General features: G+C 37.1%; 1 long non-coding RNA gene across 2 annotated transcripts in view; it reads left to right on the top strand.

Moving 5' to 3' along the window:
- The window catches only part of LOC125182793 (uncharacterized), a 263,096-nt gene that overhangs the window by 17,513 nt on the left and 226,151 nt on the right, over positions 1-19,432 (top strand). For both annotated transcript variants that reach the window (XR_010825632.1, XR_010825633.1), the window contains exon 2: positions 8,285-8,401. This is a non-coding gene — a long non-coding RNA (uncharacterized lncRNA). The remainder of the gene's footprint in view (positions 1-8,284; positions 8,402-19,432) is intronic.

The following is a 19,432-nucleotide window of genomic DNA, read 5'->3' as shown; positions in this document are numbered from 1 at the left end:
CTGATTTCCTAAAACACCAAAAAACCCTTAAAGAATTAGCATGTTTGTTTCAGCATGTTCTCTTCTGCAGGGATGTCTGACAGAATTGAATAGAAATTTAGATTTTAAAGCCTCTATGAAGTTAAACTTTGTTACTAACAAGCAATTTAAACAATATAGGGATTTCTGTATAGCATTTCTTCCTCAATTATTTAATAGCCCATAAGACAGCTAAAGTGCTTTTTACTTTGCTCTTTCCATACTGAATAATAACAGCCAAATGAATTTAAAGGACCTGCAAATAAATGAAAAACATTCTTATGCAAAGCTTGATGCCAAGAACTCGTTGCTGAAGCATATGACTGAATCTCGTTACTTAAGCACTAGAAACTACTTTAACTGTAGAAGGTTATGTCTAATAATGTATAAGCCTTCTGTCTTTGACGTAGAGCCATGACAATGATCTTAGTAAAGGATTATGGGTGTTGTGTTAAGCAGAGGAGAAAGCTACTTTTAATACCACAGTATTAAGCGACCACAGTGAACTCTGTAACAGCACAACTTATCTTAACATGTTTAGATTTAATTAAGCTTAACAACCTGAATTTGTCCTATTTTAACAGGATTTAAAATCAACTATCCAGAGGTTACCAGTTGTGATTTGAATTTGTCTAGAGCCTGCACCAGTGGCTATGTAAGTCACTGAACAGATTACTGTGGGCTTTGGATCAGGCTGATCTGCGCACAGATGCACACCCTGACTTCAGCGTAACAAATGGCAAAATACATATTTCTGCAGCCCTCCTGTTATCTGGCAGCTGTTCCATTAACATCTTTCTGAACCTACAAGACCACTACCCAGTTAATGGCTCATAATGCAGATATGTAATTGTTGACTGTTTCCTGCTAAGTAAAGTAATCTCTGTGCTCTACTCAGTTATTTAACTCTTCATTTTGCATTTCTGGAATACAGATCAGAGCCCAAAAAGGAGGGTTCAGCATCTTCCTTTTATTCAGTGTTAAATCTGCTGGCTGTTGAAATGCATGTTTATAATCCCTCTAAAATATTTTAGAGATAATTGTTTTGGATTTGTCCTAACTATTTTTTCACTATGCCTTAATTTGTGTTGTTGCTCAGTTGATCAAATGTTCTTTTTTTCTCTTTTAAATTAGTGTAAAAACTAGGATATATATTGATGCCTGTTATGTGAGAGAGACTGTCTACCAAAAGGGAAGGTTCTGAAGGAAAGTGTCAAATAGCTATGGATAACAACATCTAGAATAGATCAGCATTGGCAAAGGGGTTCACAAAGGAAAGGTAAACACAACTGGCTGTGTGTCCCAAAGTTTTCATAAGCTGTGAAACTTCCCTTGCAAGTTAATCTGAAGTTTCCTGTTAGAGTGTAGGCCACAACCATCTTTTTTTTCTTGTTTTTTCTCCAAGAGAAATTATGTTTAAAAAAACCCACAACACTATAACCCTGCTTCCCAAGCTAAACTGTCTCCATTATTTTGGAAAAGAAAATACAGTAGTCCCTAAAGAACCTGGAGTACAGATGAGTGCAGGTACTGTTCAGCTCCCTACTGCCTTCCTTTGCTCTCCTTCACTCTGCAGCTTGTAACTCTGTGCCTTGAACTTCTCTGTCAGGAGAGGCTCTCTGTCAGGAAGAGCTTCAGAAATTAAAATCATGTCCCTAGAGAGAGAACGGCATACTGAGCAATATAGTTCACTGATATACTAGTACAGAGCATAATGATCAGAAATACGGAACGCTCCTGCTGATCTTTAGTGGAATTTACTATTTATATAAGCTGAAGTTTAATCATTAATGGATGGATGTGTGGGGTTTGAATGCAAAAGATACAATAGCTGTCCTAGTTTCTCCTCACTTTTCCTTTGTTTGTGTGTTACATTTGAATAAAATTGGAAGTACATTATTCTGCAGAACTTGCACGCACACACACAAAAAAAGTGTATGCATGTACGTTCTCTTCTCAGGAAGAAAACTATCCAACAGTTTCAAAACCTGATACTTTTGTCTGGATTTTGTGCAGTGTCCTTTCCAATACAGCCCAGCAGAAAACTTGTGTTTTAAATTTGCTATTAAAAAAGACAGCTATTGGAAGCAAGGGATGACATACAGCTTTATCTGCCTGCCTAAACCTCCCCTGTTTGGACCTTGTTTAATCGTTGGCTAATTTTTTAAGAAAATAAATTACTGCTATATCAGCCTTGTATACTGAAAGAGTGTGCGTTCAGTGAACACTTGTGAACTGTTGGATTCAAAGTTGAAATTTTGTTGTCTTTGCAATTCATGTAGCTTCTTTGAATAATTTTCCGCACAAAGCCATTCAGAAATCCCTGAAGGTTTCTGTAACAGCAGGGGTGAGTGCAGTGCTCAGAAAGTAAATGCGCTTTGAAATGATTGAAAGAAGTTTATTTCAGTTGATATATTTCCATAGTGATAAAAGTCCACAAAGTATACAAATTAAGTTAAATTAGTCTAATCACCTCAGGGCAATGCCAAGCATGATAAAGTGAATGCCCAAGTTTTGTTTCCAAAAGCTCCAACTCGTAGAAACGCTTGTATAGCGTATGCAGTTAAGTGTCTCCCTAACATCCATAACATTTATCATGTTATGATGTGCATTCTTTGCAGTGACCTCTTGACTTCCTTAAGTGCTTTGTAGTAAGACATGATGTGATACAGTGTAAGCGCTGTGATGTTAGGGGACGGTGATGAGGGGGAAAATATTTACTACCTATTTGTGCAGTATCAACTTTCTACCTCAGAATTCAATTTATCACCATCCTTGTTGCTATGTATTAAAAAAAAATAAAAATAAGCAATTGTCCTCATTTTCCAGGAATGTTGATTTAGCTTTTAATTCATTAAAATGATTCCATATTCAGCAGAACATGTGCTTACATCCTCTTGACGTTTACTATGGAGAGAAAAAAACTTGATCCAGAGATAAAGGTACACACTTCCTTGTTCTGTCACAATATTTTTGTGTGGCCTTGAACAAATCAGACTGTTCTGAAGAGCATTTTGGTATCCCTGCTTCACTTGCTGAATGTGTGCTTCTAAAAGCTTTTTAATGTGATCTTCGTGTACCAGCACTCTTTCTTCTTATCTTCACTTACCTTTCTTCTGTTGTGGATGCAGTTGTAACTATAAGCTATTCAAATACTAGGGGAATGAGGGCTTGAGATATCTTCGTATCTTAGGCTTAAGTATGTTTTAAGTATATGCTTAGGTACTTTACTGAAAGGGAATCAAAAGCTAGAAAATCTGTAAAATCAGTACCTCCTAATTTTCAGGATAACTTCTTTAAAGTAAAATGTGCATTCCTTAAAAGCCAATTATATTCAGATTTTGTCTTTTATTTTCTGAATTCAAGCTTCTGTGGACATCTAGAGCTCCGTCAGTTATCCTGTGGGGTCTGCTTTGGGGAAACAAAACCAGTTGTGTCAAATTTGTTGAACAAGTCCAATAGTATTGTTTCATGTACGGTACTTAAACTGGTCTGCTGGTGAAAATGGGAAGCACATATGTATTTTTTTTCTGTTATATGAATTCAAATTTAAAGCCTCTAATGTTATTGCTGACATCTTTCTTTATGTTGCAGTGTATGTGTAAAAAGTGTCAACTTCAGATTGGAATGAGTGGGGGGAAAAAGCTATACACTTGATGATTAGAAATTTAGTGCAAAGTAAAATTTATTGAGAATTTGGGTTAAACTTGGTAAATAGTATGTGCTAGAAAAAAGTCAGGTAGAAGCGTGAAAATGTAAAGCACTTTGATTTGATATTTTGTTAATGTTTCACCTCAAAAACACCAAAAAGTTCCCTTTCAAAAATGAATTTTCTGGAAATGCCCTGTTCACTCAGAGTTGCATTTGATGTTTTTATACTTGAATTTGAACCATTTGCTCTGCACTAATGTGTTCGTTAAATGTTCTGGTACAAATGGTTTGATAATCCTTCTATTCCCTTATTTCAGCATTTAAACAATGCAATTTTTTTCTAAGGGTTGAAGCATTTGAGACTTTAAAACAGTCTTTGCTTTGAAAAATAGATTTGAAGTAACTTTCACTGGTGGTTTAAAATCTATGGTGGAAGTTGAGCTCCATTTCTCTAGCTGCAGCAGGCCAGTAGCTCCCCGTTTGGATGCAGGCAGTATGGTGGTGCTGAGCACTCTGTCAGGCTTGTTGGCACTCTAATGTAAAGCCAGATGATGCCCCTAGGGACACAAGAGCATGAAGTACATCACTGGCGATACAAGAGAGAGCTTTATAAATTGCAGAACTGTGGTTACTATTTCAAGCAGCAAATTAAAGCTGCCCATTAAAAATGTTGTGAAATACGATGTTATCTTCAGGTTAGAACAGCTTTCTGATGACATGATTTTAGTTAGGTTGGAGAATTTCAGCCTATTGTTAATACTCATCATCCAGTAATTGAAGATGGATATATCATTAGATTTTAACAGTTTTTCAATAAAAATACATTTAATTCAATGTACAGTAATCAAATCCCTTCTCACTTTGAATTAAAATGATTGGTAAAGCCTTGGTTTGCAATTAAATGTAAAAAGGCTTCTGAGTTCACAAAAGGCTGATATGGAAGATACTAACTGTTTGTCTAGGTATCTTTCAACACTTAAAAAAAAAACAAACAAAACCAAACAAACAAAAACCCCAAACTAACAAGCAATCAAAGCCAAAAACCCAACAGTTACAAGACTTCATTTCTGCATTCAGAAATGTATGTACTATTGGTGTTTTTCCCACAGAAAAACTGCAATGTGATGTTGTACATACAGTGCTATGGTAGTTCTGTTTTCCATGCATAATTGGATGACTGATTTAAATAGCATCTCTCAGTGATAGGAGAAATAAATAGGCAAACACACAATTTTCTTCTTTACTCTTGATAAGTGGATCTGTCATTGAAATGATGAGGTTTTTCTAGTGCAAAGAGAAGCAAATATTCTATTTGAGAATACGATGTGATTGTGTGAGTTTTTGGTAAATATTTGAATTGGATTACTGGTCAGCTGTGACTGTACTGTGAAGAACAAGACAATATTTGAAGTGCACTCATCTTGGAGTTAATGTTGCGTTAGTCAGAATCTTTCAGGATGGTAAACTGGTGTTTTGTTGCTCTTAGCTTACAAGTTTGGCTCGAGAACCTTCCTGCATACCGGTGGCTTTTGATTCCCACCTCTGGAGGCATGTTTTGTACCTTCACCACATAGCTGAGGAGCTGCAGTTTTGTTTGGGCTTGATCACTGTTGACCTACATTCTAGCTAGATTCAGAGATGATTTGAGAATTGTCTCATGCAGGAATGCCCGTTGCATTTTCTAGGTTTATAATCAGTGATTTGATGAATCTTCTAACACAATGACTGACCTTTCTTCTCTCACAGCTCCTCCAGAAGTAAATTTCTCAGGCTGCTAGCCTGCCATGCACGTCACTTTTTTTTGTTTATTTTATCATTAAACATATGCTGAAATGTAGGGTAGGACAGATGTTTGTGTGAGCTGGATATATGGCGAAGGTACCAGCAAAGTTGTTCTCCCTGGGCATTCCTGTGCTGTTCCACCGAAAGAGAGCTCTTAGGAAGCTTCTATATCATCGCCATGATCAATAGCACTGGTTCAAGCCCAAGTATCCAATACTAGTTCCAAATGATAGCAGCTCTCAAGTACATCACAATTTCAAACATTATTTCCGGAATGTATCTTAATCTAACTCCTGTGGTATTCAATTGTGCGGCTAACTAAAGCCTCAAAGAAAGAAAGAAAAGCTGTGGTGTAAATATGTAAAAACAATTCAACAGGTGCTCCACTATCTTTTTAGCTAAATTGTTTTGTAAATGTTTGAGTTATATAACTGCAGCAGGCTTAGCTGAAGAAGCAACACTCTAAATTCCTCCTCAGCTAAACTTGTCTAGGAGGCACTGGTGCCTGAGACATAAAACCATTTCTAATTAAATTGGAAAAATTCTTCCTCTTTCTTCCTTTGTATTTGTCTGCTGAGCAACAAATCTCACTCGTGCAGCTTCTTTCTACGTGGCTACAGTAAATCTAAACCTTTTTTAGAAGCAAAAGTTTATCTTGTTTGCCTTTAAAGATCATAACATTTAAAAAGTAATTTGGTTCCAGCAGGAGCTGGGCTGGATTTGTCGTCTTTTATTTTTTATTGATTGTTGTGAGGTTTATGACTTGGGAAACATGAGAAGGAAGAAATGTGGTGATTACTGTTTTTAAGTGATGATGAAGAGGAGAAAAATGCTTGCACTGTTGACCGAAAATGTTTGAGAACAAAAAATTTCAGTTCGGATATTTCAATATGCAGGCACATTTATAAAGCATGAATCGGTTATTAAAAATCAGATCTAGGTTTTGTGAGTTAAGAGGATTCATAAGCTAATGTTTTAACTGATACCAGCTTTATTCATCTCTCTGACTTACGATTTTCAAAGTGGTTGCACTTGCCTTTTTGAGCTAAGGTTGTGCCTCTTTTGTGTGCTTTGACTGAATCAGTGTCCCAGAAAAGCATTAAAGGGATGCTGCATAGCTGGAGGATCACTTTTTGAGGAAGATGCATGTTGAGATCATTATAAAACACCCCTGGCTTTTCACAAGAATAGGAGATGTTTGGAGCTCTAGTTCCACCTTGTATATTGCTTTTAGCCAATGGATATTTTTCAGTCTGTCAGTAGTATACAGAATGTGCAGTACAGTAGCAAATTACTGCTGTGTTCCACTTTATCTTGATGCTTTCAAGGATACGAAGTGTCCATTCTCTCTATTTTTCTTTCAAGTATTTTGCTTTCTAATAATAAAGGACCACTCTCCCTTTATTTCTAAGGGATGTTTATACTCTGTTCTTGCTTGAATCATTCCTCAAGGCTTCAGCAGACCTGAAGTAGACCTATCCTAGACCACAGCTATTCTGACCCCTAAATACATTTGAAGGGTCCAGGCATAGTGTGCACTGAAATCAATCCAAACTACTTTTGTATGGCCAACAAAGCTTCCCCAGTCTCAGAGTAAGCAAGAGAGACATGTTATGTTAAAAATAAAATGCAAATGTCTGAGTTATTTGAATATAATCGCTTTATTAATTTAACTGTCTAACAGATACTGATGACAGTGTAATAATAAGGTCCAAAATGTTCTTTCTCATTAAAGGGATTAATGAACTCACATCTTAAGAATTTCATTTTAATTAATTAGGAATAACTTATACAAGAGAGAGAAGTGCCAAAAAAAAAATATCCTATTGAGGAGTGGAAAATTAGTAAATCTGTTAATGAAGGATGCCAGATGCCAAGGCTTTCATGAAAGGATGCCTACAGTTTTCTGCTTCATGTGTAGAAAGCTATTGGGTGACTGGATATTTTGAAAATTTCAGCACCAAAGGCATTCCCACTCATTGCTATCATATATGCTGAATATTATGTAATCTCTATAGCAAGCACAACAGGCACTTGCTTCAAGACAAAAATGTTATCCCTGCACATAGGTAATGTATTAAATAATGCATTAAAATGTGATATTGCAGTTTTCAGTTGATTTTTTTAATCAGTGAACTGATAAGGGTTTATTAGTAATATAGCTTTAAATTTCTCCATAGTTTCAGAAAGTTGAAAAACTGAACACAATTATTTTCCTTGAATTGTGAAGTATGGATTCCTCTCTTGAACTCTAGATCCTTCAAAAATTAAATTTCTAAAGCTGTACTTCCAAAACACTCACTTTATAACTAATCATGCTGTCAATTTCTAAAAAAAAAAAAAAAAAACCGCTTGCTGCCACTACACTGTTTTTTTTTTGTCTTTCAGAAGTTAACAAACAGTACAATGGCAACAGTAAGCATATTGCTCTAAGGAAGCAATTTCAGTTATGAGAGCGTTCTGATCTCTTACATCCAAACTGAACATTCATGACTGACTGAAAATGAGCAAACTATATCATTTTGTTTTATGCTTCGTTGGTTTAACTTCCTTCAGCTGTCATACCTGGAATTCAGTATGTGTTGGCTTCAGAATCTTGTTAATGTCAAAAATAACTAACTTGGAACTGCCAAAACCACGATTGATATGTAAACAGATAAGTCTTAAATCTTCAGGAAATGCTGAAAGAAGTAAGTTAGGAGCGAGTGGTTTGCAAACAGATGGTTTATTGAATTAAGATCAGTCTGCAATGTTGCTACAGAGTTAGGATAGTGCCTAAGGAGTCCTTACTGGTACTACAACATTTTTTTTTTTTTAATATTGCATGCTGTAGGTTCACTTAAGGAAAGATGCTTCTAGCTGGAATTGGAATGGACAGAAGAGCAGCAGACTAACCTGAGAGAAAAGGGCAATGACTTTCCTGAAATTAAACGGCAGCTTAATGACACAGGTAGGAACAGGGTTTAAACCATCTGTTTTTTTTATTCTTGTGCTGTGAGAGAGATGCCAGGCACCTTTCAGACAGTATTTTATCTTGCATAGTGGCTGTTTCAACGTTGTTTTTGGCTTCTGCCTGGTTTTCTAGACCTGGAAATTGTGCAGTAACCAATATGTTGTGCAGGCGATACGTGCAAGTCAGGCTGAACATGCGTTTGGTAAGAATAGGCTGTCCTTCTTGGGGATGTTGCCTTTATACATCAGGAATGAATGCTATTTGGGCTGAAAATTCTTTCTCAAAACACTTTGGTTGAAATCAAAAAGAAAACTTATTGCACATAAATGGAGTTTACCGCAACAGATAATTTATAATTATTTTTACACTCTCTATAGAATGCATAGCTATACGTATATATTTTTAGAAACTAAAGCGTTCTTTGAAATATTTACAGATCGCTGTAGATTTCAAAGGCTTTTAATGTCATGCTAAGGTAATACACAAGTGTGCAAGCAAAGAAAAGTTAAATTCAGACTCATCTCAAAGAGTGATAGGATATGGTCACAAAAGTTCTGTTATGGTAAATTTGCATGTGGTCAAGAGGATAGACTAATAGACTGGAAACTGGGAAGCCTGCTTTTTCCTTCTAATCTGCTTGCTTCATAGTTCAGAAAACTGTTTTATGGATTAAAAGCTCTTCTGAGCAAAACCTCTTTTGTACTGTGTATTTGTCTGTATAAATACACATTATGTGCTCATCACCTTTTTCTTATGGCCTGTTGGTCTGACGGTTACAATAACAACAAAAGACAGGAAGGACTGTGTAAGCTTTTAGGCAGAAGCTGTGTAGTATGGGTGAAAGAAAGTAACTAAAAGAGTAGATTTACAGCTCTAACATTCAGTCCTATGTCGTAATAACATTCCTGGTGCAGTCTTAGAAGAAAGAAGTGCCAACAAGCCTTTATGTAGGGCTGGAGTATGTAATGTTGAGTAATCAGCATTACAATATATTTTTTCTTGTCCATTCTAAATGCCAACTAGAGGAAAACTGTGCTTTTTAGGCAGGCAAATGTAATTTTGAATATGTCGTTGAGTTCAATAACACTGGTCATTCTGACAGACAGAAGAAAATTAGATGGGCGACAAAGCATAATGATAGGTGCTGAAGAAACTCTTTCGCTAACGTTCATGCAGTGTTTGGGAAAAGAACATAAATTGGTGAAACCTGGGCAGTTTTTAGCAAATTGAGGGTGAGCAAAAGACAGAGCACAGTGCCACCTAGTGCCTTCGGCAAAATCAGAGTATTCTCAATCAACTTTCAGGTGGATAGGAATTTAAAATAAAAAGAAAGTGAAAATATATGAAAGTGGAATCAACGTGTTAGAGTAAAAATCAGGGGGTGGGGCCCTCCATCGGGGGCAGGTCTATTCTGACTTCCAGGGAGAACTGCCTGAGTGTAAGAAACATTGTCAGTTTGAGTAGATCCCTCCCAAATCCCTTCTTACTGTTGAAATCTGGGGTGTCACCTGGGCAAAGAGAATGGTGCTATGTATCAAATCTCAGTAAAAAATTTAATTTCCCAAAGAATGTTAGAAACCATGCTTACATTAAGGCAACCCCCAGCACAGAGTTAGCCTCCTGCTGAGAGGCCAGGTCTGCAGGTCCACCTGTAAGCCTCATGGCAGTCAAAACTTTGCACCCTATTTTATCAGTCTTTTTTCATGAACATGATGGAGTATACGTAAGAAATTATGTGACGAGAGGGTGAATATTATATAAAAGTACACCGCAGTATTGTTAGTAGTGTGACGTTTGTACTGGGAATCACAGATCAAGTCTGCTCTTTGGGTTGAATTGTCCTCTGGACCTCTTCCTCCCTTGACTGTGGAAAGAGGTGGAAGTGACTGTCTCCTTTTGTTTCTCAGGTGAGTGGATTGAATCCCAAACAGAGAACATATCTGGTTTTGTATACATATGTATGCATATATTATGTTAGGCTGCTTCAAATGTTCAAATTTCACATGTATTTTTGCATGTCCAAGGCAGAGGAAGCAGTAGCTAGGTGACTGCATATAGAGCAAATACAATAGCTCAGTCCTGTGTGTTATTGTGGGATGATAATATTCATGTGGTATTATAATAAGACTGGCAGAATGACAATCTCTACACTTTTCAAATTCAAAGGAAATGAGACAAGCTTGAAGCACCTCATAAAATGCAATCCTGTTTCACTAGCAACAAAGGAGTATCTTTGTCATCTTGGTAATGCTTAAGGATTAGAAGTTACCTCTCATATTAATGGATCTCATCTCCCCAGAAATGAGCTAGTTAGAAGTGAAGTAGTGGAAGATCTCTGAATATATTACTAAGGAGTGAATTTGCTTAGAGATGAGTTTAAAAGGAGACCTTGGCCAAAGACATCTTAGTTTGGATATTTACTCTTAGAATCTTTACAGTCAACTCCCCTTGGACTGTCTGCATTTCAGTGCTCTGAAACTTGGGAAAATAAAAAGTCATAACTCTTCTTTTTTGTGGTTAGATCTGGTTCAAGTAAGGGAGACTAATCTTTATTGTAATGCTGTGAAATTGTAAGCTGTATGTAATATAGTATTAAAATAAGTGAAACTGCTCTTTCTGAGGAGTCTAAAGTGGTTGTGTGTTAACTACTCTGCCAAAGGTTTAATTTTAACTTTATTGCTTATCAGAACAACAGAAAGGAAAAAAAAAAAGTTATAGCAGTTTACTTTCCACAAGTCATGCACTAAGTTAATTCTGTTGTGATTTTTGTAGAGTCCTGCTATTTGATACCTGCTATATGTATTATTCATCCAAACTATTGTAAGACTCCAAGGCTTCCATAATCTTAGCAGTGAATGTCACTGCTTTAAAAAAAAAAACAAAACAAAAAAAAACCACAACACACAAACAAAAAAAGCCTGACTTCTAGCTATCTGTTATCCTCTCACTCCTTCTGTACAAGGCCAGAAGCAATATGAAGGTGAGTGATCTGTCGGACAATATGGCTAATGTACAGTCCAAGGGAACAATAAATGAGTAATAAAATTATTCATTACAATTGTTCGGTATATGTTTAAAAGCAATCAAAAAATCTAGGAAAAAAGTACAGTAAGGTCACAGAATAAAAGTGTGCACCCTTAGTATCAACCCCTTTAGCTACCTCATTTAAAATAAGCAGCTTTGAAAAAGAAAATAAGAGGAAAACTGCTTAAGAAATTTCAGTTTCCTAAATTACCTTCCTGCCTTGATTGGTTGCACCAGTAGTGAGATCAGAAGAACTTAAAAGATGTTAATATATTTTTCTTATTGCTTAATTTACTGAAATTAAATTTTTGTTCTTGTGACCTTTGTCATTCACTCTTCACCCCCATTTGCATTTATCAGAGTTCTTTAGTCAAAGTACAAAGTGAAAACTGCAGCACTAATTAAAAATGATCAGATAAAATAGATGTGCATTAAATAGGATGGATGAGTCTTTCATTTGCTCTGCCTTGAGTGCCAGAGCCCTGAAGCACTCCAAGAGTCCTCTTCGTTTCTTTTTCAGTCAGCCCACTGGATGCTCAGACAGCCCTTGCTCATGGCACATAGCTTGTGGCCTTAATTAAATCACAGATGGTAGGTGGTTGTCCCCTTAAAGAATCAATTTGACTTCTTTTCATCTATTAGTTGGTTTGTATTTGAGGGCTTTGATACGTCCTGGAGACTCACATCTACCTTATTACAAAGATCTCCTGGAATAGCTCTGCTAATAGATGGGCGGTATTGCTGAAAATGATCTTGACTTTATGTAATTGGAAGTTGTAATGTGTCATTGGAGATGGTCTGAGGTTTGGCAAATTAAGGGCTTTGTTGATATCACTTGTACCTCCAGGCTTTGCAGAAAAATAAGTGTAAGTATGCTACTAGAATCACCCATTACATATTCTGTTACTACAGTATTTTAAAAAGTGAAATCAAGGATTCTAGAGTCTAAAGCTGTGGATGGTATCAGTAAACCACTTCAGTTGAACCGGGGCCATGAACTCCTGCTCGAAGGCATGTTTTATAACAAGTTAAATGCTAATGAGAGTGGGCTTGTTACGTAGTAGGGTTTCACCTTCTTTTGTACTCTCTGCTATGCTGTTGCCTGACTCTGAGCCCTCGCGTTTGTATTTTATATGGATTAAAGCTATTGCATTTATTCCTTAGGAAATACCTGGAGCATGAAAGCTGTTATATTAAATTAGTTCATTACAGTATTACATGCATAACTGCATAAACATCCATTTGGTCCTTGCTTTGATCACCTCTGATCTTGGCTTTTACTGCCACTGACTTCTACAAGCCTTTTTTTCTCCCCTAGCGTGTTTTTTAATTCTAATTTGAAGTTGTCAAGAGCAGGTTCTTTTATTTCCCATGATAATGGCTTGCCTAGTTTTTTAATAGTTTTGAACTTAAATCAGTTTTACTGGGGGCATTTTTACATCAATGTTGAAAAGGCATTGATGTACTGGCAGTGTTTTACTGCTGCTGTGTGTGATTCACCTGGAAAAGCACCTTTGCCTGTCACTGAAGGGCACTGCATAAATGTAATATAATATTATTTATTTATTATCATAGTACTACATTGCAAGCTACCTCCTGAATACATCAGTAACCAACCTACCTTGTCAGTTTTATCATCCCAATTTTCTTTCCTTTTTCTCCTTGTGTGTTTTCTTTACTTATGACTCCTTGTAGCATTGCTGTGGTCTTACTCGTTAATTAAGTGCTAGCATCTTGTACTGAATCTACCTGTTTTATCACTTTGGGTCATTCATTAATTAGTTTATACTTTTTTAATGGATGTTTAGAACCAGCAGAAACATTTTAGTCTTGCATTTGCAAATGTCAAGATTGTGTTTCTAATCTTAAAGACTTATTGTACTTGCTGTTGAATCCCAGTAATTTATCACATAGTATTACATTTCACTTATTCACTTATGGTATGCATGGTTAAAGCAGATAATAGGTTACAGCAGACAACAAGCAGATTTCCCTAGTTAATATCTGAAAACGTTGGCTAGAAAACTAGTTGTTAGTAGCATCAGACTAAAGAAATGTTAGATGCCTAGGGATTGAAAGCCAAGAGCAAACATGGTGGGGAAAAATGTAGACCTTGAGCTTGATTGACATGGTGCCTGTATTGCTTGAAGCTGCAGAAAACACTTCTCAGATTTTCTGAGATCTTACATATGGTAGTAAAAATGTGGCTTTTTCCATGACCAGTCCTAGGATTGTCCTTAAAATAAGCTACAGGTCTACCAAATAAGTAGACATGTCAAACCTGTAAAAATGTGCTGGGAACACTCATTCATTCTAGCTGTAACAGTGATCGTGAAGAAGACAGCATAATACTGCTCCAACATCACTCCTAGTGAAGGGATCAGCAGACAATGCGGTAGTGGGTGTCTGAAGGGGAAGAGCATACATTTTAAGTTTGAGTGAACACGTTAAGCCAGTTTTAAGTGTTTATATAGGCACGACTTCAGGTGGAGGTTAAATAGGGCTGTCCTCACTTCTGTTCTTCTGGATGGTCACTGCAGTGAGGGCAGATCTCCCTGATGGAGGGAGATAGTTCTCAGAGCCTAACTCATTGGTCCTTAAACTAAACGATGAGATAATCTCACTGCTTTTATTTTGATATCTCTTCACCTGCTGAAGTGATTCATTTTGATAATACAATGTGCAATGGGTTTAACACATTTCTTAAATGAACAAGGAAACCGGCTGATATAAGTTCAGAATGTAAATATCAAAGCTTTCTTGTTGTGGCACTTCTACTGGTGAGATAAAGCATACAATATTAAGCTATGGCATTACATCCTGACAATATAATGAAGTACTTAGTGCAATGTTGTAGAGATTTTACTCTGCATCTTAATCTTATTTTATCTATATTCATTATTAGTCAGGTTAAGTTCAAACAAAGAATGTTATTTTTGGCTCTGAGGATTTTTTTAATTTATTTTTATCCTAGTGACGTGAAATCTGAACGAGGTTTCTTGTTTCATGTAGCATTTTCCTTTTAAATGGTAGGGAAAGGTGCCATTGCAGTAGATGACAGAGTTAATGCAGTATGGACTGAACTGTGTTACTGAGGAAAAAAAACATCTCATGCAGTACAATGTGATGTGTAGTTTTAGATAATTTCCTCTGGCTTTTGTAACTGCTGTGCTACAGTGCTGAAAGTATGAGTACAAATTTCCACTGGATATTGTCTGGCAAAGCTGAGACTATGGAGTGGGAAAAGAAACCTCAAACATGAAAAAAGCTTTAGAGATGAATGGCTTTAATACTTTTGTGAACCATTCTAAATCTACTCATACTAGAAATGCATGCAATTATCCATAAAATAAATTGTCTTTGTCTCATAATTGTCTTAGCTAATTACCTTTTTAGCAAATTAAAAGGTGAGAAGACTGAATACTTATGTCTACATTTCTTCAGCAGTGCTTGCTTATATTGTTCCTTTGTTCATTGATGTGAATCTCCAGTTTAAAAGTGTTAGATTTCCATTTTTTCCTGGTACCCCAAGCAAAGCCGGGCTGTGCAATCTCTGCTGCCTGTAAATAGGAGTGTTCTATAATTGATGAGATCCACAGGTCTCTCTTTTTACAGTACTCTTTCCAAATGGGAGAAAATGCTCCAAATAAAAGCTGCTTGCAATTAAAAATCATATCACACCTTTACAATGCTTGCAGTGCCCTCAGGGCTGGTTTTCTTTTCTACCAAAGCCGAAGACTGACTGGATTGAAAAGAAAATGTGTATTACAGGACTGGAAAGAAGCACAGAGAAAGCTTGTTTTATCACTAAGTGAAACATATGAGAATGCCTGTAGAATTAACTTGGTTATCCTGCCTTAACAATAAACCTTTTAAGCTCCAGAATTTGCACAAGTCCTGATCTATGAATAGGAAAAAAATTAACAGCTAGAAAGATAGAGATCTAAGCTGCTTAGAATTGGTTCATCTTGTTTGGATAAGATTTATCATAACAGCATCCCAGCCGGGAGGCAGAACCATAGCAGCACTACCAATGTTCTTGCTGTTTTCCATTTCTCTGGCAAAACTTCCAGATAGATAACAAAGGAGTTAGAAAATGACATGAATTTAAAAATGTGACTCTTTATTGTCTGCCTGTGAAATGATACAATGTGCCATGTAGTATTCAAAAACTTACAAAATATAATTGCATGTATCTGACTGTCAGCAACTGTTTTGTAATCATCTTGGGAACAAACACACATAGGGGCACATTCTGCCCAAGTCTTGTTCCACTAATTAGCAATACCTCGGAAGTTCATTTCAACAAAAGAACCCCAATTTTTGATACCCCTGAAAAGGGTCTGCACTCCAAGTGAATTAGGGGGCTTTTTCTATGCAGTTTGTTCAGTTTAAAACTTGAACAGAAGAAATATGAACATGTTTTCAGGCTTGCCCCAGAGCACTCCTGTTGTTCTGGCAATCCACGTGGGAAGCAGGGCTCTCTACCACTCACTGCCTGAAATAATATTCGTTGAAGAAGAAATCAGCATCCCAGTTAACTTACTTCTGTTATTATTCCTACTTCAAAGCTGTATCAGAATTATTGTGTGATCATTTGCTCTGTACTATCTGCACAGATACATCCTCTCTGACTTCCAGAAGCAAATGCAATAAGGTAGAAAGAATCATCTTTGATCCTTTCCCACTGGATTACAGGATAATTTGTTTGGCCTTTGAACATGCATTGAATTATAGGAAGGCACGTGATAAGTAATTGCACTGAGAAAACCCCTATAATCTACTCCCCAGAAGGAAAACAGCACTCTGGTTTTCGTTTATATCTCCAGACCACCCAGATTAACCCAGCAGTAAATGCCCCCTGTATTCATTTAAGAGGTTTTTGGGCCTGGATGGGAGAGGAGTTAGAGGTTACCTGACTGGGAGCCTGGGTCAGTGCTCCAATATAGGTCACCTAAGTCAGTGTTGGTGCAATATAGATTGCATAATATGCCATAAAGATTGAGTACTGCTTTCCGCAGATAGCACTTGTACGGTCCTTTCTCTCTTTATGTAACTTCAAGCAGAGTTCTGCCCAGGGAGCTTTGTACCAGATTGGCAATTTTTTTCTTCCCCTGTTGTGTTTGAGACTGAAAATTTGGTCAATCCAAGGAAGGATTGAGATAAGGCAACAGGATACCCATATGAAACATAATCCACTACAGAATCCTGATACTAAAACCAACAACATAACAGTATGGAAAATACTCAGTGCCCTGGAACTCCCCTTTAGCTAGAATTGTAAAAGCTATTTGAGCTTGGAGGAAAAAATCTGCCTCCTTTGCGAGTCCCTATTCCTACTCCTTATTTAAAGAGCTTTGAGCCAGTGCGCCTAGAGGGTACAAATTAATTAAAATCAGTAGAGGTTTTAAAACATGAAGGTGATGCAAAACAATGTTAGAGGCCGGATTCTCCGGTGGTCCGAGCTAATACATGTCAGTGACTTCAATTAAGCTATGCTAGTTCCCTTAACATCAAAGGATTTGGCTGTAAGACTTTGTGATCTATCCAGGGACCTTCTGCTTAAGAAGCCGTTGAGCCAGAGAACTACTGAGGACAGAGTGAAGGTTTCTGAATTGGTATGTCAAGACTAGTGGTTTGGCCAATGTCTTTTTTTTTTTTTTCAGACCAAACCTTTTTTTCTTTATTTTTTTTTCAAGGGGGGAAAAAAGACCATTTTGGGCTAAAGTGACGCTTTTTTGTATTTCTCATTTGGCTTACCTTGCAAGTCTAGTCATCTCCATTGGCCCTATTAAAAGAAAAATTGGAAACTTTTTTAAACAAAATTCCGAATAATTTAGTAGCTTTTTTTCATATTCAGATTGTGAGCCCTTCCTTCATCCATTCTGGCTTGCTTGACAGGGGCTTATAGGAAATCTGTTTCAGAGATCTCCCTTATGCTGGCGTTCCCTGTCCTGAACTTACTTTGGTTGCTATTTGTCACTTCTGTCAGACTCTGTCAGTATCTGCATTGCAGGAGCAGTAGCTCTGTCTAAGGGTCTCTTTTTTCACCCCAATAATGCCATGCTCTTCATGTTGTTTAGTGTGGGTTAATACTGCAGTTCCAGCTGCATGCCTGGGGGGCAGGCAGAGCTGGATGGCGGCTGCAAACTAGGTGATATTAGATTTGATACATGCATGATCATAAGGTACGTAGGATATCCTGGTGCTTTGAGCATGTGATATGTTTTCTAGGAGGTATTCCTGACAAGTGTGTTTCTTTGCTGCTTTACTCTGATGTACAGTTCAGAAGACAGAGAGGAATTGTTGGGTATAAAAGACCAAAGGGTACAATCATAGAAGATTTCCTTGGTTTGTTAGATTTCTCCTTTGCTTTCACTTTATTGGCCTCCTTCTTAGCTAAGTGCTGTAAGAAAGCAATGATAAACTATAACTGAAGAAGAGAGGGGTCCTAGGTAACACTTTAGTCTGTAAAAACATGTGCTTCTTCCAGCTCGGTGTCACTTTCATGAGAGTATCTGCAATCAAGAAATAATAGTACATCTTTTTTGTCAGTTAGCTGTCTGCTTCAAGATATGAGTCCAGATGTCTACCAGAAAACAGATGTACAAACTACAAAAAAAATACATCAGCTACATTATTCAGTGAGTAACAACATAAATTCTGCTATATCCCTCTATGCATTAAAACATGTCTGCTTTTTTTCACTCAAGAAAGCACTTCTGTTCAGAACAATGACATACCACTTTGTTTTTGAAATCTCCATAATTTCCTTGGCTAATAAACATCCTAATACTTATTTGAGGAGAGTTATGGCATACTCCTGTTCAGAAGCCATCTGTTTGTTTATACACAGATATTCTGTGCTATCACTTCTTGTCAGTTTTTTATTTCAATTTCTTTCTCTCACTATTTACAGTCTTGAGAGGCATATTACTTCTTGTTTTGCTGACCTAATGTTAATACTACATGACGATTTTGAACCTTTAAATTTGACAAATATGAAGGCGCTGTGTCTCTTAAAGGTCTAAAAGAAAGAAATCCAGAAAGTGACAGAAATGCAGTGACAAATACTGGCTGTCTTAGAGATGCCAACAAGAAGTTATCAAGACTAATGAAAAATCAGTATCATCAAATACATTTGCATAGTACAAACGAGTAGAAAAGCCAGTGACAGAAATCTCTCGGATAGCGAAGGATGAAGAGAGGCATGAAGTTGGTGGTCCAGGCCTCACATTCATCCTAGAGAGCCTTGGATGGCCGGCCAGAAGGCCTCTATACTTCCACTGGCATATCTACGTGGTGGGAATAGAGAGAAATGATATGAAGTCATGCGGTCTATCTTCCCCAAAATACCCAACCTTGGGTGCCCAAGATGTGTGGAAGCTATAGATCCAACTGAGAGGAGGGGAGAACTGATACTAACAAGCCTGTATCATGTAGCTTATTTACACTTATGGGTTTCCTTCTTCAAGCTAAAACCAAGGTCAGGATAACAGCGTTAAGCAAGTCAAATAACTTAAGCACTGTGACCGGTAGTAAGAAGCTACAGAGCGTGGGTTAGTAAGGTAAGACTGGAGTTATTAGGGACCAGTGCCATTAATTGGCTTTTCTTACACAGTTGGTTCCCTTCTTTCTTGTTGAGACTAATGTGAGGACTGCAGTCAAGACTAACTGTTGACAAATGAAGCATAAAGTTTTCAGGTGAGCACTAGATGATCCAGTTTTCCTGAAAAGATGTGATTTTATGAAGAGGTTTTGTATTAACAAGGTTTGGTATTGCCAAGTCATTTTGTGATGATGAGTCTTTTCTTTATAACAAGACTAGAGCTGGGTCTGGTGATCAATTTATGGTTAGGCAATATATGATCTGGCATGCTTGGATTTGGGAAAGATGTGGCTTGCTGCCTTAGTTTTTGCAGATACATCTGTTATCTTGTTTCTTAGCATTTTGGCTGTGTTTATGTGAGTATTTCATCATAGTATTTCATACTATGTGAGTAT

The sequence above is a fragment of the Anser cygnoides genome, chromosome 17, assembly GCF_040182565.1.
Source record: "Anser cygnoides isolate HZ-2024a breed goose chromosome 17, Taihu_goose_T2T_genome, whole genome shotgun sequence".
Classification (NCBI taxonomy): domain Eukaryota; kingdom Metazoa; phylum Chordata; class Aves; order Anseriformes; family Anatidae; genus Anser; species Anser cygnoides.
The sequence above is the reverse complement of the archived record's forward strand: the minus strand, read 5'-3'. Positions and strand labels throughout refer to the sequence as shown.